At 44.0% G+C, this 25,420-nt stretch overlaps 1 long non-coding RNA gene across 1 annotated transcript in view; it reads left to right on the top strand.

Moving 5' to 3' along the window:
- Positions 1-25,420, top strand: part of LOC134351380 (uncharacterized) — a 196,044-nt gene that overhangs the window by 102,810 nt on the left and 67,814 nt on the right. The window lies entirely within an intron of this gene.

Below are 25,420 nucleotides of genomic sequence, written 5' to 3'. Positions count from 1 at the left end.
AATGCTCATAAATCCTGCCTCTCAAGATCTTCTCCAACAACTTGCCCACCACTAAATTAAGACTCACTGGTCTATAATTTCCTGGGCTATTCCTACTCTCTTTCTTGAACAAGGGAAAACATTTGCAACCTTCTTGTCCCCACTGATGATGCAAAGATCATTGCCAGAGGCTCAGCAATTTCCTCTCTCGCTTCCCACAGTAGCCTGGGGTACATCTCGCCTGGTCCTGACGACATATCTAACTTACTGCTTTTCAAAAGCTCCAGCACATCCTCTTTTTTGATGTCAATGAAACACCGTGGTTTCCTCAGCTGCGTGAGTCTAGCCAAGACAATCTCCAGACCTGCCAAACGTGTGAGATTGAGACGCGAGCCCACCCCAAACCCCTGTTTGTGTGGATGCTGCGTGATTCGTTACCGTTACAAATGAGTGCTATGAAATAACAGACGGTATACCACATATAATTAAATGATTGAGCTTTATAATTCTTAATTTGACTAATGGGTTAGTAAAGAAAGAACAAAAAAAGGGCCCATTTTAATGAACCAGTCCAGTTTGCACAAGTTGGAGCTCATGGTTTCCCCTTCACCAGTCTTCCTTCGATCTCACCCTGGGTTTCATCAAATAACACTCCCGCTCTGCCTACAACCGCTTCTCTCCGGTGTCTTCTCTCTTCATCTCCCTAACAAAAACCCCAAGCCCAATCTTAGTGTCCCTTACCAGAGAAACCTCTCCTTAATCTGGCCATCCTAATTGGATGGTACACAATTCTCCTATCTCTCATCTTCAACAGTAACCCAAACAGGCAGCTTGCACAGAACAGCACAAATGAAATACAGAACAGCATAACAGTAAAAAATATGACCCAGGGCATTACATCTATATGCTCAAGCTGTAAGTCATGCCCACAGTTACCAAGGTCCTTTTTTTGCCCCTGGTGAATACTGAAGCAAAGTATTCATTAACCGTGGGATTGAGTTTGAGAGCCGAGAGGAAATGTTGAAGTTATATAGGACCCTGGTCAGACCCCACTTGGAGTAATGTGCTCAGTTCTGGTCACCACACTACGGGAAGGATGTGGAAACTACAGAAAGGGTGCAGAACAGATTCACAAGGATGCTGCCTGGATTGGGGAGCATGCCTTATGAGGATAGGTTGAGTGAACTTGGCCTTTTCTCCTTGGAGCAATGGAGGATGAGAGGTGACCTGATAAAGGTGTATAAGATGTTGAGAGGCATTGATTGTGTGGATAGTCAGGCTTTTTCTCAGGGCTGAAACGGCTAACACAAGAGGGCATAGTTTAAGGTGCTTGGAAGTCGGTACAGGGGAGATGTCAGGGGTAAGTTTTTTTTTATAAATGCAGAGAGTGGTGAGTGTGTGGAATGGGCTGCCAGCAACAGTGGTGGAGGCGGATACGATAGGGTCTTTTAAGAGACTCCTGGATAGATACATGGAGCTTAGAAAAATAGAGGGCTATGGGTAACCCTAGGTAATTTCTAAAGTAAGTACATATTCGGCACGGCATTATAGACCGAAGGGCCTATATTTTTATGTTTCTATTAAGTACCTCCGCTACCTCCTCCAACTCCATGCACAAGTTTCCGCTGTTGCACATTATGAAAGGAGAATGCGAGCCACACAAACTACTTTTCTATTAGAATGTTCACTAGTCTTCTGTTGGTCACCCAATTTGCACAAGCACTTAACACAGCAACCATTTAATGTTAACATAAAAGACAGCTTGCAAGGTTATGATGGACAATATTAATTGCCTGTAAAGAGTTAGAAGGAGATTCAAGGTAAACCTTTAATAATCATAATTAAAGTTTATGATTATGACCTTCATTTGTTCAGTTGTTCAGAAACCCTAATGGATTCCTGTCACAGTATGTGGACAGGCTGACTAGAGGGAATGCTGTACTAGATCTAGTACTAGGTAATGAACCGGGTCAGGTCACAGATCTCTCAGTGGGTGAGCATCTGGGGGCAGTGACCAGCGCTCCCTGGCCTTTAGCATTATCATGGAAAAGGATAGAATCAGAGAAGACAGGAAAATTTTTAATTGGGGAAGGGCAAATTATGAGGCTATAAGACTAGAACTTGCGGGTGTGAATTGGGATGATGTTTTTGCAGGGAAATGTATTATGGACATGTGGTCAATGTTTAGAGATCTCTTGCAGGATGTTAGGGATAAATTTGTCCCGGTAAGGAAGATAAAGAATGGTAGGGTGAAGGAACCATGGGTGACAAGTGAGGTGGAAAATCTAGTCAGGTGGAAGAAGGCAGCATACATGAGGTTTAGGAAGCAAGGATCAGATGGGTCTATCAAGGAATATAGGGTAGCAAGAAAGGAGCTTAAGAAGGGGCTGAGAAGAGCAAGAAGGGGGCATGAGAAGGCCTTGGCGAGTAGGGTAAAGGAAAACCCCGAGGCATTCTTCAATTATGTGAAGAACAAAAAGATGACAGGAGTGAAGGTACGACCGATTAGAGATAAAGGTAGGAAGATGTGCCTGGAGGCTGTGGAAGTGAGCGAGGTCCTCAATGAATACTTCTCTTCGGTATTCACCAATGAGAGGGAACTTGATGATGGTGAGGACAATATGAGTGAGGCTGATGTTCTGGAGCATGTTGATATCAAAGGAGAGGAGGTTTTGGGGTTGTTAAAATATATTAGGACGGCTAAATCCCCGGGCCCTGATGGATTATTCCCCAGGCTGCTCCATGAGGCAATGGAAGAGATTGCTGATCCTCTGGGTAGGATCTTTATGTCCTCGTCCATGGGAATGGTACTGGAGGATTGGAGGGAGGCGACTGTTGTTCCCTTGTTCAAAAAAGGTAGTAGAGATAGTCCGGGTAATTACAGACCAGTGAGCCTTACGTCTGTGGTGGGAAAGCTGTTGGAAAAGATTCTTAGAGATAGGATCTATGGGCATTTAGAGAATCATGGTCTGATCAAGGACAGTCAGCATGGCTTTGTGAAAGGCAGATCGTGTCTAACAAGCCTGATAGAGTTCTTTGAGGAGGTGACCAGGCATATAGATGAGGGTAGTGCATTGGATGTGATCTATATGGATTTTAGTAAGGCATTTGACAAGGTTCCACACGGTAGGCTTATTCAGAAAGTCAGAAGACATGGGATCCAGGGAAGTTTGGCCGGGTGGATTCAGAATTGGCTTGCCTGCAGAAGGCAGAGGGTCATGGTGGAGGGATTACATTCAGATTGGAGGATTGTGACTAGTGGTGTCCCACAAGGGTCTGTTCTGGGACCTCTACTTTTCGCGATTTTTATTAATGACCTGGATGTGGGGATAGAAGGGTGGGTTGGCAAGTTTGCAGACAACACAAAGGTTGCTGGTGTTGCAGATAGTGTGGAGGAATGTTTTAAGATTGCAGAGAGACATTGATAGGTTGCAGAAGTGGGTTGAGAAGTGGCAGATGGAGTTCAACCTGGAGAAGTGTGAGGTGGTACACTTTGGAAGGACAAACTCCAAGGCAGAGTACAAAGTAAATGGCAGGATACTTGGTAGTGTGGAGGAGCAGAGGGATCTTGGGGTACATGTCCACAGATCCCTGAAAGTTGCCTCACAGGTAGATAGGGTAGTTAAGAAAGCTTATGGGGTGTTAGCTTTCATAAGTCGAGGGGTAGAGTTTAAGAGTCGCGATGTAATGATGCAGTTCTATAAAACTCTGGTTAGGCCACACTTGGAGTACTGTGTCCAGTTCTGGTCGCCTCACTATAGGAAGGATGTGGAAGCATTGGAAAGGGTACAGAGGAGATTTACCAGGGCGCTGCCTGGTTTAGAGAGTATGGATTATGATCAGAGATTAAGGGAGCTAGGGTTTTACTCTTTGGAGAGAAGGAGGATGAGAGGAGACATAATAGAGGTGTACAAGATAATAAGAGGAAAAGATAGAGTGGACAGCCAGCGCCTCTTACCCAGGACACCTCTGCTCAATACAAGAGGACATAGCTTTAAGGTAAGAGGTGGGAAGTTCAAGGGGGATATTAGAGGAAGGTTTTTTACTCAGAGTGGTTGGTGTGTGGAATGCACTGCTTGAGTCAGTGGTGGAGGCAGATACACTCATGAAGTTTAAGAGACTACTAGACGGGTACATGGAGGAATTTAAGGTGGGGGGTTATATGGGAGGCAGGGTTTGAGGGTCGGCACTACATTGTGGGCCGAAGGGCCTGTACTGTGCTGTACTATTCTATGTTCTATGTTCTGCATCTGAAGATTTTAAACACGAGGGTCCTGTATACTGTACTGAAATGCACAGACACTTGTTTCCCCTGCTCTTTTTAACATTAGTTTCACTCTAAAATGCATTATATTACCGTGCAATGTCTAAAATAGTAAATTATGTGTGTGGTGGAATATTAATAGAAGCAATATCCGGTAGTGCAGAAAATCTGGTAGACTGGCACGATACAATCCACAACACCAAGCGTGCCAGATGATAGGTGTTGTACTGTACTCACATTGATGTCGTAGGTTATAATTAAGTGTTAAAGCAATGTAAGGTATGAATTACAAAGGTCATTTTAAAGTACAACATTTCATAGCTTTTACACAATTTGTCATAATATTTGTAGTGGCTCCAGTTATATTATTTTATTAGTGCCATTTGGTCAATTTTAATTCATGCTTTTTTTTAAAAAGACCTTTGCATTGAGCAGCTCTGGAATCTTTGACAAGCTTTTATCCACATTGTCATTTTCAGAACAATGTTACACAGAGAATCTATCAATTCTGTTCCTTTAAGCTAACAATTAAAAATCCTACTCTTTATACAACTTCACAAAATACTGTTAAAAGATTCCACAATGCTATTTTAACACAAGTATAAAAGGTAGTAAACCTACTGAAAGTGTCAAATGCTTTAAACCTTTTTCCATCCTCTCTCGCTGACTATCCATCCCATAGGATGATGATGGTTCCTTTCAGTCAGTTAGTGGGGTTTGATATGTGTGTCCTGGAGGGGCTGTACAGGCCGATCCTTGACAGGCACTGCTAGCCACATACTCGGCAGGTGAGGTCTGGAGGGGCAGCAGGGGCAGAAGCTCTGTTGTGGAGCTTCCTGTGCATTTCCTCTGTTGCCTCATTGAGCTTGTTCTCAGCAGCGTCCACACCTTTTCTGATGGCGTCCCTCCACTGTGAGTAATCTTGAGCCAGATCCTCCCATATTGATGGGGCAATGTCAGCTTTCTTAAGGCTCCTGAGCAGAACATCCGTGTACCGTAGTCATTGGCGTCCTCATTTTTGGGTACCACTGGACAGTTGGCTGTCCAAGACGTCCTTGGGCAGTCTTCAGTCAGGCATTCTGACAACATGTCCTGCCCAGCACATTTGGGCTGACATCACCAAGGTTGAAACTGCTGGCATTCCGGCTCGAGAGAGGACCTCAGTATTGGACACATTGTCTCACCAGGTGATCTTCATCAGAGAACGTAGGTGACGCTGTTGCAGTTGGTCAAGCTAGCGTAAGTGTCTCTGATATGGGCACCATGGCTCACATCCATATAACACGGTTGATAGGACAACGGCCCTGTGTACCTTGCACTTGGTGGCCAACCTGATGTTCTGTGACCAAACTCGATCTTTCAGCTGACCAAAGGCAAAGCAGGCTTTTCTGGTTCTTGACTCAATCTCTACATCCGGAGAAGCTGAGGATGTTATTATGCTGCCCAGGTAGCAAAACTTGTTGACAGCTTTGAGAGGAGTGTCATCAATGAGGACAGTTGGTTCTTCGTAGCTTGAGCCAGGAGCCGATTGGTACAAAACTTCCATCTTTTTCAGGCTGATTGTCAGTCCAAAGCTTTTCCCTGCACTGGCAAAGCCACTGGTGATCTCCTGTAAGTCTTCGAGGGAGTGGACAACCAGTGCACAGTCATCAGCAAACTGTAGCTCATGCGCCATAATGTCCCTGACTTTTGTTTTTGCTCTCAATCTTGCGAGGTTGTACTTATAGTGTCAAATGTTTTAAACCTTTTTCTATCCTCTACATCATAATCTATTACTGGTTTGTCTTACAAGGTTAGAAACTTCCTCGTATTTGATAATAATCTCATGAAAGACACCCGAAGCCATTCTGGAAATTCACACAGACTTCCAATCTGCCTTGCAACCAAACCTCCTCAAATCACATGTTTAGATTAGTTAGATGTGATAGGTTTCTCAAAAATCAATACCGTCCAATCAGATCATTTATTTTTAATTATCTGGAGGTACAGTATGGAACAGATCTTTCTGGCCCAACAAATTGTACTGCCCAGCAACCCACTTATTTCACATTACCCTATCACAGGACAACTTACCAACTAAGCAGCACGTCACTGGACTGTGGGAGGAAAGCAGAGCTCTCCAATGAAACCATAAGACATAGCAGCAGATTTAGGCTATTCAGCCCATCGAGTCCACTCCACAATCCATCATGGCTGATCCCAGATCCCATTCAACCCCTTACACCCACCCTCCCGCCATATCCCTTGATGCCCCGACCAACCAGGAACCTATCAACGTCCATTTTGAGTATACCCACAGACTTGGCCTCCACTGCAGTCTGTGGCAGAGCATTCCACTGATTCACCACTCTCTGGCTGAAAGAAAATTCTCCTTACTCCTGTTCGAAAAGGTTGCCCCTCAGTGGTGAGGCTGTGCTCTTAAGTTCTGGATACCTCCACCATAGGGAACATCGTCTCACATCCACCTTATCTAGTCCTTTCAACATTCGGTAGGTTTCAATGGGATCCTCCCAACCACAACCCCCCCCAGCATTCTTCAAAATTCCAATGAGTACAGGCCCAGCCTAAAGTTGCCAAATGCTCCTCATATGTTAACCCCTTCATTCCTGGAAGCATCCTCGTGAATCTCTTCTGGACTCTCTTCAATGACATTACATCCTTTCTGAACTATGGACCATAAGACCATAAGACAAAGGAGCAGAAGTCGGCCATTTGGCCCATCGAGTCTGCTTCACCATTTTAAAATGAGCTGATCCATTCTCCCATTTAGTCCCACTCCCCTGCCTTCTCACCATAACCTTTGATGCCCTGGCTATTCAGATACCTATCAATCTCTGCCTTAAATACACCCAATGACTTGGCCTCCACTGCTGCCCGTGGCAACAAATTCCATAGATTCACCATCCTCTGGCTAAAAAAAATTTCTTCGCATCTCTGTTCTGAATGGGCGCCCTTCAATCCTGAAGTCATGCCCTCTCGTACTAGACTCCCCCATCATGGGAAACAACTTTGCCACATCCACTCTGTCCATGCCTTTCAACATTCGAAATGTTTCTATAAGGTCTCCCCTCATTTTTCTAAACTCCAAGGAATACAGTCCAAGAGTGGGCAAACGTTCCTCATATGTTAACCCTCTCATTCCCAGAATCATTCTAGTGAATCTTCTCTGTACCCTCTCCAACATTATCACATCCTTTCTTAAATAAGGAGACCAAAACTGTCCACAGTACTCCAAGTGAGGTCTCACCAGTGCCTTATAGAGCCTCAACATCACATCCCTGCTCCTATACTCTATTCCTCTAGAAATGAATGCCAACATTGCATTCGCCTTCTTCACCACCGACTCAACCTGGAGGTTAACCTTAAGGATATCCTCTACGAGGACTCCTGTACAAGTCCCGTTGCATCTCAGAACTTTGAATTCTCTCCCCATTTAAATAATAGTCTGCCCACTTATTTCTTCTGCCAAAGTGCATAACCATACACTTTCCAACATTGTATTTCATTTGCCACTTCTCTGCCCATTCTTCCAATCTATCCAAGTCTCTCTGCAGACTCTGTTTCCTCAGAACTACCGGCCCCTCCATCTATCTTTGTATCATCAGCAAACTTAGCCACAAAGCCATCTATTCCATACTCCAAATCGTCGATGTACAATGTAAAAAGCAGCCCCAACACGGACCCCTGTGTAACACCACTGGTAACCAGCAGCCAACCAGAATAGGATCGCTTTATTCCCACTCTCTGTTTCATGCCAATCTGCCAAAGGTCTATCCACATATGTAACTTTCCCATAATTCCATGGGCTCTTATCTTGTTGAGTAGTCTCATGTGTGGCACCTTGTCAAAGGCCTTATGAAAATCCAAATATACAACATCCACTACAACTCCCTTGTCTAGCCCACTTGTAATTTCCTCAAAAAATTGCAATAGGTTTGTCAGGCGGGATTTTCCTTTAATGAATCCATGCTGAGTTCTGCCAATCTTGTCATATGCCTCCAGGTACTCTGTAACCTCATCCTTGACAATCGACTCCAACAACTTCCCAACCACCGATGTCAAGCTAAAAGGTCTATAGTTTCCATTTTGCTTCCTTGCCCCCTTCTTAAATAGCAGAGTGAAATTTACAATCTTCCAGTCCTCCGGAACCATGCCAGAATCTATCGACTTTTGAAAGATCATCGCTAGTGCCTCCGCAATCTCCACAGCTACTTCCTTCAGAACACAAGGGTGCATTCCGTCTGGTCCAGGAGATTTATCTACCTTTAGACTATTCAGCTTCCTGAGTACTTTCTCTGTCGTAATTGTGACTGCGCACACTTCTCTTCCCTGCCACCTTTGAGTGTCCGGTATACTGCTGATGTCTTCCTCAGTGAAGACTGATGCAAAATACTCATTCAGTTCCTCCGCCATCTTCTTATCTCCCATTACAATTTCTCCAGCATCATTTTCCATCAGTCCTACATCAACTCTCACCTGTCTTTTACTCTTTATATACTTGTAAAATCTCTTTGATATTATTTGATAGCTTCCTTTCATAGTTAATCTTTTCCCTCTTAATGACCTTCTGAGTTTCCTTTTGTAAGCTTTTAAAAACTTCCCAATCCTCTGTCTTCCCACTAATTTTTGCTTCCTTGTATGCCCTGTCCTTTGCTTTAACTTTGGCTTTGACTTCTCATCAGCCACGGTTGAATCCTTTTTCCACTCAAAAATTTCTTCTTTTTTGGAATATACCTGTCTTGCACCTTCCTCACTTCTCACATAAACTCCAGCCACTGCTGCTCTGCCGTCCTTCCCGCCAGTGTCCCTTTCCAGTCAACTTTGGCCAGTTCCTCTCTCATGCCACTGTAATTTCCTTTACTCCACTGAAATACCGACACATCAGATTTCGGCTTCTCTTTTTCAGATTTCACAGTGAACTCAGTCATGTTATGATCACTGCCTCCTAAGGGTTCCTTCACCTCAATCTCTCTAATCACCTCCGGTTCATTACACAATACCCAATCCATGGAGCCCAAAACTGTTGACAATACTCCAAGTGCAGCCTGACTAGTGTCTGATAAAGCCTCAGCATTATCTCCTACTTTTATATTCTATTCCCCTTGAAACAAATGCCAACATTGCATTTGCTTTCTTTACCACAGACTTAACCTGTAAATTAACCTTCTGGGAGCTTTGCACAAGGACTCCTAGTCCCTCTACTCCTCTGATGTTTGAACCTTCTCCCCATTTACATAATAGTCTGCACTGTTGTTCCTTTTACCAAAATGCATTATCGTGTATTTCCCAACACTGCCTTCCATCTGCCACTTTTTTGCCCATTCTTCCAATTTGTCTAGGTCCTGTTGCAACCATATTGTTTCTGCAGCACTACCTAACCTATCTTCGTATAATCCACAAACTTTGCCACAAAGCCATCACTTCCATTCTCTATATCATTGACAAACAATGTGAAAAGTAGCAGTCCCAATACTGACCCCTGAGGAACACCACTAGTCACTGGCAGCCAACCAGAAAAGGTCCCCTTTATTCCCATGTGCTGCCTCCTGCCTGTCAGCCATTCCTCTATCCATGCCAGTATACTTCCTGTAACATCATCGAATTTTATCATGTTAAGCAACCTCATGTGAAGCACCTTATCAAATGCCTTCTGGAAATCCAGGTAAATCACATCCACTACCTCTCCTCTGTCCACTCGCCTTTTATTTCCTCAAATAATTCTAACAGATTTATCAGGCAAGATTTCTCTTTAGAGAAATCATGCTGACTTTGACTTATTTTCCATTTCTCTTCCATTTCACACACGTCTGCTCTTACCCCATCCTCCCGCCATGCTACCAGGGATAGAGTTCCTCTTGTCCTCACCTACCAACACACCAGCCTCCGCGTCCAGCACATAATTCTCTAAAACTTGCGCCACCTCCAACTGGATCCCACCACCAAGCACATCTTTCCCTTGCAAGCGGAACAAGTGCTTCATCTGCCCCTACACCTCCTCCTTCACTACCATTCAGAGCCCCAAACAGTCCTTCCAGGTGAGGCGACTCTTCACCTGTGAGTCTGTTGGGGTCATATACTGTGTTCGGTGCTCCCGGTGTAGCTTCTTGTATATTGGTGAGACCCGATGTAGATTGGGAGACTGCTTTGCTGAGCATCTATGCTCTATCCTCCAGAACAAGTGGGATCTCCCAGTGGCCACCCATTTTAATTTCACTCCCCTTTCCCATTCCAAAATGTCCATCCATGGCTTCCACTGTCAGGATAAGGCCACACTTAGACTGGAGGAAGAACACCTTATATTCCGTTTTGGTAGCCTCCAACCTGATGGCATGAACATCAATTTCTCAAACTTCCAGTAATGCCCGAAATGTTGACTGTACTTTTTTCCATAGATGCTGCCTGGCCTGCTGAATACCTCCAGCATGTTGTGTGTGTTGCTTGACTTATTTTATCATTAGTCTTCAAGTGAAATCAGCCTTTTCCTCTTGGAGCGACGGAGGATGAGAGGTGACCTGATAGAGGTGTATAAGATGATGACAGGCATTGATCTTGTGGATAGTCAGAGGCTTTTTCCCAGGGCTGAAATGGCTAGCACTAGAGGGCAGCTTTAAGGTGCTTGGAAGCAGGTACAGAGGAGATGTCGGGGTAAGTTTTTTTACGCAGAGAGTGGTGAGTACGTAGAATGGGCTGCCGGTGACAGTGGTGGAGGCAGATACAATAGGGTCTTTTAAAAGACTCCTGGATAGGTACATGGAGCTTAGGAAAATAGACGGCTATGGGTAACCCTAGGTAATTTCTAAGGTAAGGACATGTTCGGCACAGCTTTGTGGGCCGAAGGGCCTGTATTGTGCTTTCTATGTTTCTATGTTACCCCGAAACATCATCCTGAATAACAGACTCCAACACTTTCCCATCCACTGAGGTTAGGCTAACTGGGCTATAATTTCCTCCCTTTTGTTTTCCTCCCTTCTTAACGAGTGGAGAGACATTTGTAATTTTCCGATACTCCAGGACCACGCCAGAATCAAGCGATTCATGAAAGATCATGACCAATGCATCCATTATCTCCTCAGCAACTACTTTCAGGACTCTGAGATGTAGTCTATCTGGCCCAGGTGACTTATCCACCTTAAGACCTTTCAGTTTGCCTAGCACTTTTTCCTTTGTAATAGCAATAGCACTCACTCCTGCTCCCCGACACTCATGGACCTCTGGCATACAACTAGCCTTCCACACTAAGGACTGAAGGAAAGTATTTATAAACTTCATCTGCCATTTCTTTGTCCCTCATTACTACCTCACCAGCATCATTTTCCAGTGGTGCAATTTCAACTCTCAACTCCCTTTAATTCTTTATATAACTGAAAAAAATGCAGTATATTGCTTTAGATTATTGGCTAGTTTGCTCTCAGATTTCATCTTTTCCCTTCCTATGGCTTTTTTAGTTGCCTTTTGTTGGATTTTAAAAGCATCCCAATCATCCAACTTCCCACTCTCTTTTGCTACCTTATATGCCCTTCTCTTGGCTTTTTTGCAGTCCTCAGCTTCCCCTGTCAGCCACAATTGTCTAACCCTCCATTTGAGAACTTCTTCTGTGGGACACATCCATCATGCACTTTGTGAACTCTTCCAAGAAACTTCTGCCACCTCTGTTCTACCATCATCCCCAGCAGTATCCCCCTCCAGTCCATCTGGGCAAGCTCCTCTCTCATGCCTCTGTAATTCTCTTTATTCCATTGCGATACTGATACATGTGACTTATGCTTCTCCCTCTCAAATTGCAGTGTGAATTCAATCATATTATGATCACTGTCTCTTAAGGGTTCCTTTACATTAAGCTGACTAATAACATAGGATTGTACAGCACATTACAGGCCCTTCAGCCCACATTGTTGTGCCGACCCTCAAACCCTGCCTCCCATATAACCCCCCACCTTATATTCCTCCATATACCTGTTTAGTAGTCTCTTAAATTTCACTAGTGTATCTGCCTCCACCACTGACTCAGGCAGTGCATTCCACGCACCAACCACTCTCTGAGTAAAAAACCTTCCTATAATATCCCCCTTGAACTTCCCACCCCTTACCTTAAAGCCATGTCCCCTTGTATTGAGCAGTGGTGCCCTGGGGAAGAGGCACTGGCTGTCCACTCTATGTATTCCTCTTAATATCTTGTATACCTCTATCATGTCTCCTCTCATCCTCCTTCTCTCCAAAGAATAAAGCCCTAGTTCCCTTAATCTCTGATCATAATCCATACTCTCTAAACCAGGCAGCACCCTGGTAATTCTCCTCTGTACCCTTTCCAATGCTTCCACATCCTTCCTATAGTGAGGTGACCAGAACTGGACACAATACTCCAAGTGTGGCCTAACCAGAGTTTTATAGACCTGCATCATTACCTCGCGACTCTTAAACTCTGTCCTTCAATTTATGAAAGCTAAAACCTCATAAGCTTTCTTAACTACCCTATCTACCTGTGAGGCAACTTTCAGGGATCTGTGGACATGTACCCCAAGATCCCTCTGCTCCTCCACACTACCAAGTATCCTGCCATTTACTTTGTACTCTGCCTTGGAGTTTGTCCTTCCAAAGTGTACCACCTCATACTTCTCCAGGTTGAACTCCATCTGCCACTTCTCAGCCCACTCCTGCATCCTATCAAGGTCTCTCTGCAATCTTTGACAATCCTCTACACTATCTACAACACCACCAACCTTTGTGTCGTCTGCAAACTTGCCAACCCACCCTTCTACCCCAACATCCAGGTCGTTAATAAAAATCACGAAAAGTAGAGTTCCCAGAACAGATCCTTGTGGGACACCACTAGTCACAATACTCCAATCTGAATGTACTCCCTCCACCACCACCCTCTGCCTTCTGCAGGCAAACCAATTCTGAATCCACCTGGCCAAACTTCCCTGGATCCCATGCCTTCTGACTTTCTGAATAAGCCTACTGTGTGGAACCTTGTCAAGTGCCTTACTAAAATCCATATAGATCACATCCACTGCACTGCCCTCATCTATATGCCTGGTCACCTCCTCAAAGAACTCTATCAGGCTTGTTAGACACGATTTGCCCTTCACAAAGCCATGCTGACTGTCCTTGATCAGACCATTATTCTCTAAATGCCTATAGATCCCATCTCTAAGAATCTTTTCCAACAGCTTTCCCACCACAAACGTAAGGCCCACTGGTCTATAATTACCCAGACTATCCTTACTAGCTTTTTTAAACAAGGGGACAACATTTGCCTCCCTCCAATCCTCCAGTACCATTCCCATGGACAATGAGGACATAAAGATCCTAGCCAGAGGCTCAGCAATCTCTTCCCTCACCTCGTGGAGCAGCCTGGGGAATATTCCATCAGGCCCCGGGGATTTATCCGTCCTAACGTATTTTAATAACTCCAACACCTCCTGTGCCTTAATATCAACATGCTCCAGAACATCAGCCTCACTCATATTGTCCTCACCGTCATCAAGTTCCCTCTCATTGGTGAATACCGAAGAGAAGTATTCATTGAGGACCTCACTCACTTCCACAGCCTCCAGGCACATCTACCCACCTTTATCTCTAATCGGTCCTACCTTCACTCCTGTCATCGTTTTGTTCTTCACATAATTGAAGAATGCCTTGGGGTTTTCCTTTACCCTATTCGCCAAGGCCTTCTCATGCCCCCTTCTTGCTCTTCTCAGCCCCTTCTTAAGCTCCTTTCTTGCTTCCCTATATTCCTCAATAGACTCATCTGATCCTTGCTTCCTAAACCTCATGTATGCTGCCTTCTTCCACCTGACTAGCTTTTCCACCTCACTTGTCACCCATGGTTCCTTCACCCTACCATTCTTTATCTTCCTCACCGGGACAAATTTATCCCTAACATCCTGCGAGAGATCCCTAAACATCGACCACATGTCCATAGTACATTTCCCTGCAAAAACATCATCCCAATTCACACCCGCAAGTTCCAGCCTTATAGCTTCATAATCTGCCCTTCCTCAATTAAAGATTTTCCTGTCCTCTCTGATTCTATCCTTTTCCATGATAATGCTGAAGGCCAGGGAGTGGTGGTCACTGTCCCCCAGATGCTCACCCACTGAGAGATCTGTGACCTGACCCAGTTCGTTACCTAATACTAGATCTAGTATGGCATTCCCCCTAGTCGGCCTGTCAACATACTGTGACAGGAGTTCATCCTGGACACACTTAACAAACTCTGCCCTGTCCAAACCCTTGGAACAAATCAAGTGCCAATCAATATTAGGGAAGTTAAATTCACCCATGATAACAACCCTGTTATTTTTGCACTTTTCCAAAATCTGCCTCCCAATCTGCTCCTCGGTATCTCTGCTGCTACCAGGGGGCCGATAGAATGCTCCCTTCCTGTTCCTGACTTCCACCCATACTGACTCAAAAGAGGATCCTGCTACATTATCTACCCTTTCTGTAGCTGTAACAGTATCCCTGACCAGTAATGCCACCCCTCCTCCCCTTTTCCCCCCTCTCTATCCCTTTTAATGCACTGAAATCCAGGAATATTGAGAATCCATTCCTTCCCTGGTGCCAGCCAAGTCTCTGTAATGGCCACTACATCATAATTCCATGTATGTATCCAAGCTCTCAGTTCATCTCCTTTGTTCCTGATGCTTCTTGCATTGAAGTACACACACTTTAGCCCTTCTACCTCACTGTCTTTCCACCGTTTATTCTGCTTCTCTTTCCTCAAAGTTTCTCTATATGTTAGATCTGGCTTTACTCCATGCACTTCTTTCACTGCTCTATCGCTCCGGGTCCCATCCCCCTTGCAAATTAGTTTAAACCCTCCCGAACCATGCTAGCAAACCTACCTGCAAGGATATTGCTCCCCCTCGAGTTCAGGTGCAACCCATCCAATCTGTACAGGTCCCACCTTCCCCAGAAGAGATCCCAATGATCCAAAAATCTAAAACCCTGCTCCCTGCACCAACTCCTCAGCCACGCATTCAACTGCCATGTCCTCCAATTCTTACCATCATTGTCACGTAGCACTGGCAGCAATCCTGAGAACGCCACCCTTGAGGTCCTGTTCTTCAGCCTTCTGCCTAGTTCCCGAAACTCACACTTCAGGACCTCATCCCTCTTCCTGCCTATGTCATTGCTGCTAACATGTATCACGACCTCTGGTTGCTTTCCCTCTCGACCCAGGATGTTGTGCACTCAGTTAGAGACATCCTGGACCCTGGCACCCAGGAGGCAACAATCCATGTGGGTGTCCTTCTCACGTCCACAAAATCTCCTGTCTGCTCCCCTGACTATAGAGTCTCCAACGATGACAGCTCTCCTTTTCTCCATCCCACGCTTCTGCACCATCGGGTCAGACTCAGTGCCGGAGGCCCTGCCACCGTGGCTCACACCTGGTCGGTCGTCCCCGTCAACAGTATCCAGGACCGTAAGCTTATTATTCAGGGGAATGGCTACAAGGGTGCTCTGCACTACCTGTCTGCTCACCTTCGCTTTCCCCCCTCTGACTGTCACCCAACGACCTGCTTCTGGCAGCCTAGGTGTGACTACCTCCCTGTAGCTCTCACCTATGACTGCCTCATTCTCCCTTACGAGTCGAAGGTCATCCAGCTGCTGCTCCAGATTCCTTACATGGTCTTCCAGATCGCCCAGCCGCATGCACTTCTGGGTTATTACATAACAACTAATCTAAGGTAGCATTTCCCCGGTAGGCTCAAGCAGAAGCCACTCTAAAAAGACATCTCACAGGCATTCAACAAATTCCCTCTTGCAGTCCGACACCAACCTAATTTTTCCCAATCCCTTTACATATTGAAGTCCCCCATTACAATTGTGACATTACCCTTTCCAGCTCCTTTTGCAATCTCAATCCCACATCTTGGCTTCTATTTGGAGGCCTATATATGACTCACATAATGGGTTTTTTTTTACCCTTGCAGTTTCTTAACTCACCCACAAAGGTTCGACGTTCTCTGACCCTATATCACCTCTTACTAAAAATGTAATTCCATCTCTTACCAACAGACCCATGCCTCCGTCTGTGCCTTCTTGCCTGTCCTTTCAATACAAAGTATATCCTTTGATGTTAAACTCCCAACTACAACCTTCTTTCAGGCACATGGTTCACAAGGTAAGGGTACAAACTCCTTACAGGTATCGCCAGAATTGAACTCCAAACTCCAGAATGCCTTGAGCTGTCATAGTGTTGTGCTAACAGCTTCATGCATAACTGAGTCTTCCTTCAGCGAGGCTGATGATAATACTATCAGCTAGAGTAACCAGAAAAATCACATTTAGCCTATTCTAGTCTGTGGACTCACGCCTTTCAAATAGTTTGCTTTTGATGATTGACACTAATTGAGAGTGCATATGAATTGTCCTCATTCTTTCAAAAAACCATTAATTTAATTAATGAGAAAACCTAACCCCACCCCCCCACACTCCCCACCTGCATTTGTTCATTCACATTCCTTGAAAGTTGCTACGCTTCATTAACGCAAAAGTAATTCCAGGTGATATAGGTAAAACCCAAGAACAGAAACATTCAGCCGATCCAACAACACCTAAAGACAAATCAGCTAAACTTTCTGCAGGAGTCAGGCCTTCAGAATTCTATTATTGGCTTAGTCCTGAAGGAGGGTCTCGGCCCGAACCGTCGACAATCTACTCATTTCTATAAATGCTGCCTGACCTGCTGGGTTCCTCTGGCATTTTGTGTGTATTGCTTTAATAATCTATAGATTTAAAATATACCAATCAATTTCCACTGTGCTCCATATAGCTATCAGGGTTATATGTTTCTCTTCAGGTGAAAAGGGAATAGATACCTTGGGATAATCACATGATATCATAACAATATCCTTGCTTCTCAGGTTTAAGTGTACATGTTCGTTGTTTATTTATATGCACTTTCCTCATTGGATATGGATGTTCAAAGTTTTATGTTTAGCCTATCCACTTGGGAAGCAAACAAGTCCGCCCAGATATTGGATTCATTTGTAGACACTTTTTGCATGAAGTTACACACAAAGTTGACTTACCCCGGGACTGGTCATGTTGGTGATCATTTCCAGGTGAAATCAAGCCTGTTGAGAAATTGGCCTGAATACGTCTAGTTCCAATGGCTGGCATTTTTCCCAGTGTCTGTTGCACACTTGGCAGCGTTATAAAGTACTGGCAGCATAGAATGGACCTGTGACTGCAACCGCATGACCTTTGTCTTGAAGTGCATCATACTATTTTCCTGCATTTCCTGCAATTTAAAAGGTAATTTATTCAGACATCAGGAGATCACCCTGGGCAGATCCAAATCTTTCCATAGCTTCCTATAAATGGAGGAGATGAAGAACATTGATCTCTCTCTCTCTCTCTCTCTATCTATCCTGCAGTTTCTCTCTCACATTTGTCACAGGCATAATATGCATTACTGCTCTCAGGTTGACAATGGCATGTGACAATAAGAAATGACATTTTCATTGGTGTGGAGAAATATCTGTCCAGCTAAACTAGATTGGCAAGGCCCTGTCTGGAACAGCATGGGTCTTTTATAAAAAGCACAATAATTCATGCAAAACACTATAGTGCTGATTCTAATATCTATTTTAAAATTTCACAGATAATGAGGGTGGTGACTGAACTTCAGTCCTCTGCATAACACATGTACAATGTACTCGAAAAAGCTGAAATCTAATTATTAGTCTGCAGAATTGACTGGAGTGCAAGAACATTGTCAGGAGAGCAGGGAGACATAAAACCAAGGTACTCCAGTGCTACCAAATGGCAGCAGGAGAAAACCAGGCTTTCATAAGACATGAGAGCAAAATTAGGCCATTTGGTCCATCAAGTCTGCTCTGCCATTTGATCATGGCAGATTTATTTTCCCTCTCAACCCTATTGTAATGTAGACAAAACTGACAAAAATGAAAGATTATTGGGGTTCATGATGTCTTGACAGGCAATCGGGTGACACTGTGATTTAGTCACTCTGTATATTGAACGCTGTACCAAAAGGCAAGTTTAAAAAAAAGAAACTGAATATCTTACCAAATGACAGCATTTCTTAACTGTTAATAGTTGCAACTATTACTTAGGTCTCTTTTTAATAGAATGTGAACGACTGACTAAAAGTGCTTGAAAGCCAATTTTGCCTGAAATCAGAAGAGCGTTTTAAATTAGTTAAGAGAAAGGCATGTAGTTACTAAACTACTGAAAACAGATGGCATGCTCAATATAGAATGTGCTTCTGTTATTGACTCTGAAAGTAATGGCAAACAGTTAGTGCCTTTTGGCCAATATAGGTGACTGCCAATGCTAAACACACAAGGCGCAAGGCTTGTACTGTTATTTATTTTGTCATGTGCTGTCAACAGTGCGAAGCCCAGAGTTGCACTGACAATGATGTAAGTGTAAAAGTGCATTTCCAACTAAATCTTGGAAAGACCAAAGTTATTGCTTTCAGTTCCAGTCATAAACACCATCTCCTTGTCATTGATTCTGTCCTTCTCCCTAACGTACTGAATGAGTCTGTTTACAACTTCATCTGTGTCCAATCCTGAGATGACCTTCAGACCACGTCCACATCAGCAAGAGCTGCCTGCATCTACTTCAGCCTCTCCTCAGCTGCTAGCGGGCCTGAAGGCAGATGAATAATAAAAAAAAAGGTATTTAAAAACTGCTTGTGGTAAACCATGTATATATGTTGTAACTCGGTTACCTGTCTGGACACACACCTCTGCTGACTGCCCCTGTGGCTCCTCCCACAGAGTCCTGTATAAAGGTGTTCACCTTGCCCTTCCCCCTCATTCCGGGGGCAGACACTCACTGTGGAGGTCGTATTGTACAGCGAATAAAAGCCTTTCAGTATTTTACCAAACCTCAGTCTTTTGGAGTAATTGAAGGTGCTTCACTGCTATAAAGGAGGAAAGAGGAAAAGGGTGTTGGTTTAGAGAATTCTATGGAAAACCTATGCTAGTGTGTATTCCTGGTTCCCTTGACCTTCCTTCTGTAAACCTGAGCTTACATAAAACTTTGCTGCCTGAATATATCTCAGACTAAATGCCATTTGCTCTGTGTTTGCTGACCTGCATGGGCTGACATTAAGTAGCTTTGATTATTATATTTGGCTTTAGAGCTCTCCTTGTCTTTGCTCCTCCCCGTCTCTCACCTCCTCCCGTCACCAATTCCTTCCTCTTTCCCCATCTCATTTAATCTCCGCAATGTTGAAAGTCCTGCCTACTGTTCTACATCACAGAGGAGCCAATGCCAGCTCTCAGAGCACGCCCCGCTTCTTCTCCCTCACACAGCCATCAGCTTCTTCTTGATTCTCCTGCCCCCACACCCGCACCAGAGCCAAGGGCACAGAGGGAGAACCTAAATGGTCATTTAATAATATGAGAATACCACACAGACAGCATTTGTGGTTGTGATCAAACATTCATCTCTAGAGATGCGCAGCAACAGCATGAACTGCTGACCACCAGGAGTGAAATTTGCTCTCTAAACTGATACTCTTTCTCTTTTTTCTCCTTTAAAGCACTCCTTAAACACAATATTATTCATCTGGCTTCAGATCTACTGTGATAAAACAGAAAATGATAGAAATATCCTGCTAGCTTCAACAGGAGCTGGTGGTGAAGTTAATGCTTCAGGCTACACACATGACAGAGTTTTATACCTGCAAGCCTAAATACTCCCTGCCTCACTGCATACTGATTAGTTAATACATTCTTCCCGGTCACAATTTCCAGATCACAGATTCTAGACAGTACAACTATAGGTATAAAAGAAGACCTTGATATTCTCTTGATAATGGATAAAAGTATGTGGATCATAACTCCAAATGCAATATGTATACACGTGATTTACCAGCTTGAGTAGATTCCACCAACTGATGGAGCAAAATCCATCAAGTGGTTGGTGGTTCTTACTGTTCTGTATATATCAGTAAATGCACACTGTTGGATCTGCAGTTTATCCCAGGATTTGGGAATAACGCAAGTTCTGGGAAGATGAGGAGCAGGGATAACTTGAGAGTCACTGAGTCACGCAGAGACATAGTACGGAAAATAGATCCTTCTGCCTATTTAGTCCATACCGACCTCCAACAAACAACCCACTTAAACACCAATCCTACTCTAAGCAAACCTTTTAACTTTAAATCAAGGTTCAAGATCCAAGTTTATTTATCACCTGTACGTGGAAACATACAGTGAAATGCATTCTTTGCATTAACAACCAACACACCTGAGGGTGTGCTGGAGAGGGGCAGCCAGGTAGCGTTGCCACACATTTGGTGCCAACAAGCCCATGGGAAATATCCCTCTCCTATAGAAAGTCTGCCACCTGCTGACCTCTCTGCACTGTCCTCCCTCACATGTACTCTTCCCTCTATAACTGCACGTGCTTCAGTTCAACTCCGTAAGTGTGCTATTGGATCCCTTTAAACCCCATCTCCTCTCCAATTGGGGAGCTATCTGCCAGAGCTCAAAATGCACTGGGACTATCACCCACTGTCCAATTAACCCCACTCCCCAAACTCAGTCATACTGTCTGCTGACATCATCAGGCACCAGTCCCATGAAAGACACACACAAAATGCTGGAAGAGCTCAGCAGGCCAGGCAACATCCATGGAAAAGAGTAAACAACTGACGTTTCATCCTGAGATACTTCATCAGGACACATCGGGTACTGGTGTAGGGTCTCAGACTGAAATGTCGACTGTTTACCCTTTTCCACAGATGCTGCCTGGCTTGCTGAGTTCCTCCAGCATTTTATGTGCGTTGCTTGGATTTCCAGCCTCTGCAGATTTTCTCTTGTTTGCAACCAGTCCCATTGCCTGAGCTTTGTCAGAATTACCTGGAATGCACTATATAGTTTGTCTTGGCTTTATCAAATCACAACACTAAACCACTACCAAGACAATGAATTACATGCTTGTGTTGTTGGATAATTCCTGGATTCCTATGATGGTGTCATCCAAAGTACCAAAACTTAAGAATATTTATGTCAAAGAGCATTGCATGAATAATGACACTTAAAGCAATTGTACCAGTTGTTTTAGCAAAATAAATTACAAACATAAGGAAAAGCCCCAACACCACTGCCCCCACCCAACATCATCTCGTAAGAATCTGTGGACAGATGAGGATGCACAGAAAGAAATAGATCCACCAGCAACACCAACATTAAAAATAGGAATGAAACTAGCAGATTGTACAAGGATGGTTAAGGACTATGCTGAATGTGTGTCTTATATCCAAGTTACACAATGTTCAGGGTAATGAGGGATAGCCTTTGTAAGGAACAAGTTATAACCTGTTCCAAATTACTCCCTTAACTATAATCTACGAGCAGTTAGCGCAATACTTCACAACGCCAGTGATCAGGGTTCAATCCCCACAGCTATTTTTAAGGAGTTTGTACATTCTCCTTGTGACTGTGTGGGTTTCCGCTGGCTGTTCCGGTTTCCTCCCACATTCCAAATACATACAGGTTAGAATTAGTGCTGGTAAGTTGTGGGCACGCTGCGTTGGTGCCGGAAGCAGGGCGACCATTTGCGGGCTGCCCCCAGCTCATCCTCAGTCTGTGTTTGTCATTGACACACAACTGCCCATTTCACTGTATATTTCTGTTTTGATGTACATGTGACAAATAAAGCTAATCCCTCTTTAATCATTCTTTGTTTATTGTCATACAGAATTACCATTATCAAAAGAGGAATACATGCGTTCTCAGAACATTGTTCAATGTCGTCAGGTGCCTGTTTTACAAAGAACAAAATATTTTTGATGCCTAATCACTGTTGTACTGGAAGTAAATAACTAAAGCTTAGTGAAGAATTTCTACCATTGCAACCATTTGGTTGTTAGCACTGAAACAACACAGGAGCCCCTGACACACAGACAATTAAACCACTCACCTGAACTCCCTTTCCCCTTTTTTTTAAAAAAAGGAACATTAGCCCATTTAAAATAACAGGCAGCAGCTGGCATTTACGGACTGCCAAGCTATAGACACAACCCCCGACAGTCAATCGCAAAATGCACATCAATTCCTTGTGGGAGATCTGCAAACCTTAAGCTATAGACCAGATTCAATTCAACTTAATTTAGTTTCACAAATTTCCAGAGCCCTCAGTAAGCCAATGTAGCAAAATGTAGGAGAGCAATAAAAAAAACTATTAAAGAACATTTTTTGGCAATTCCTTACTTATTTGTTGAGGTTAAAAAACAGGACGACAAATGCAAATTTCAAGTGTTAACAATCCTTCACTGCCCTATCAGACAAGCATAGGATATAATTTCCATTCTTCTGCAGTGGCATGAGCTTCAGCTTTTTACTGGCTAACATTAAATTAAGCTAATTTAGACTAGTACACATCTAAACCACACACCCACTGCGATGATATTTGACACCTGTTAATTATGAACTATTTACAGCAGAGCAGATGATCATCATTAGGTTTTCTCTGACTCACCCATACATTCATCTGCAGGAGGTTCCGACTGGTTTGCTCAGAAAACGTCATTGTCCCCTTATGTTCATGAAGCGTGAGCTCACCCACATTTCGACATAATAAAGGTTCATTGTCTACTTGCAATCACTCTCAATATTTATTACTTCTGGGAACGTAGTTAATTTGATATAGGTTTCTTATTTACACAGTGAAACTAGCTTGATGTTAGAAGTTCAAATGTAATTTGAGTTGGTTTAACTATTGCACTGCTAAATGTGTTCTACGTCAATGAATAGGAATCCTTAGATATTTGATATCAAATAATGGTATCCAATTTTATTTTCAAACCCTCAGGTTCATAACCATACTCATAGGAAAAGAAAGCCATTGACACTTGCTGGAAAAAAAAACGATGGTCATAGGAAAATCTGTGGTCAAAGCATGAGTAGTACTTCCAAGTTAAAAAGAATCGTAGACAAAGAGAAGCTATTCTGTGGGGTAAGATTAGATAACAAATCAACCCCTAGCCCAAATTATATAAAGAAAGAAGAAAGGAAGATTTATAACTTTATTTACTGTGCATTCTGTTAGGGTGAACGATAACAGATAATATAGACTATATAATGTAGTTCTAAAGGGTGCGGAAGAACCTGGATGCATATGTGCAAAAATACTTGAAAGTGGCAGGATATTTTGAAGAGGAATAATATGGGATTATAGACTTGAATTGGAGCAAAGAGAGCAGAAAAAGAGAGATTATTTTGGATCTCTTGCGCTCCCTCATGGCACTTATCCTTGAAAGTGGAACAGGTGCTGCACCTGCCCCTACATCTCCTCCCTCAATACCATTCAGGGTCCCAAACAGTCCTTGAAGGTGAGGTGACACTTCCCCTGTGAGTCTGCTAGGGTCATATACTGTGACTGGTGCTCCCAGTGTAGCCTCCTGTACATCGGTGAGTCTGACATAGATTGGGAGACTACTTCGCCGAGCACCTATGGTTCATCCACCAGAAGAAGCAGGGTCTCCCATTTCAATTCCACTTCCCATTCCAGTGTATCAATCCATGGTCTCCTCTACTGTCGTGATGAGGCCACACTCAGGTTGGAGGAACAACATCTTATATTCTGTCTTGGTAGCCTCTAACCTGATCGCATGAACATTGATTTCTCGAATATCCAGTAATGCTTGCCCCCCCTTCATCATTTCCTTTTACCTCTCTCATTTTATCCCCTTACCTGCCCATTGCCTCCTTTTGGTACTCTTTTCTTTCTTCCACGGCCTTCGGTTCTCTCCTATCAGGCTCCCCCTTCTCCTGCCCTGCATCTCTTTCACCAATCAACTTCCCAGCTCTTTACTTCATGCCTCCCCCTCAGTTTCACCTATCACCCTGTGCTTCTCTCTCCCCTCCCCCCACCTTTTAAATCTACTCCTCATCTTTTTTCTCCAGTCCTGCCGCAGGGTCTCAGCCCAAAACATCAACTGTACTTTTTTTCCCATGGATGCTGCCTGGCCTGCTGAGTTCCTCCAGCACTGCGCGTGTGTTGACAGGTTAGGTCATAATTGGGAACACAAAATAATCTGCAGATGCTGTAAAAGATCAAAGCAACACTTTCAGTACGCTGGATGAACTCAGCAGGTCGGGCAGCATCAGTCAGAAACGATGAGTCGACGTTTCGGGCCAGAACCTTTCGTCAGGACTGAAGAATGAAAGATGGGGATTCTTCAAATCCTTCCCCATCTTTCATTCTTCAGTCCTGACGAAGGGTTCCGGCCCGAAACGTCAACATCGTTTCTGACTGATGCTGCCCGACCTGCTGAGTTCATCCAGCATACTGGAAGTGTTGATTAGGTCATAATTAGGTCTACCCCAGGATACAAACACTTGACTTGTGGACATAGGAACGAATCTGGGAGACCAATGGGAATGGGTATTTTTTGGATGTCTGCAGTCCGACCCCCTCCTCCTCACCGAGGTGTAACAATTGAGATGAGCAGAGCTAGTAGCACTGAGCACACTCACTCTCAGAGTCAGTGAGACTGACCGGTGTCCTTTCCTCCTGCGCCTGCTCATTCTCCCATCATGGTCGATTCTGTGATCCTCTCTCATGCACTGCTTTTGCTCGTTTTGTGTAGCCAAGTTTCCATCGAACTCAATATATAAGTTTGCTGATGACATAACAATTGTAGGCCGTATCTCGGGTAATGATGAGTTTGAGTACAGAGAGGAAATTAAGAACCTGGTGGCATGGTGCGAAGACAATAACCTATCCTTCAACGTCAGCAAGACAAAGGAATTGGTTGTTGATATCAGAAGGAGTAGCGGATCGCACTACCCCATTTACATCGGTGGTGCACAAGTGGAACAGGTCAAAAGCTTTAAGTTCCTCGGGGTCAATATCACAAATGACCTGACTTGGTCCAACCAAGCAGAGTCCATTGCCAAGAAGGCCCACCAGCGCCTTTACTTCCTGAGAAAACTAAAGAAATTTGGCCTGTCCCCTAAAACCCTCACTAATTTTTATAGATGCACCGTAGAAAGCATTCTTCTAGGGTGCATCACAACCTGGTATGGAAGTTGTCCTGTCCAAGACTGGAAGAAGCTGCAGAAGATCGTGAACACGGCGCAACACATCACACAAACCAATCTTCCATCCTTGGACTCACTTTACACCGCATGCTGTCGGAGCAGTGCTGCCAGGATAATCAAGGACACGACC

The sequence above is a fragment of the Mobula hypostoma genome, chromosome 9 (genome assembly GCF_963921235.1).
Source record: "Mobula hypostoma chromosome 9, sMobHyp1.1, whole genome shotgun sequence".
NCBI classification, from domain to species: domain Eukaryota; kingdom Metazoa; phylum Chordata; class Chondrichthyes; order Myliobatiformes; family Myliobatidae; genus Mobula; species Mobula hypostoma.
This window is presented reverse-complemented; position numbering and strand designations above follow the sequence as displayed.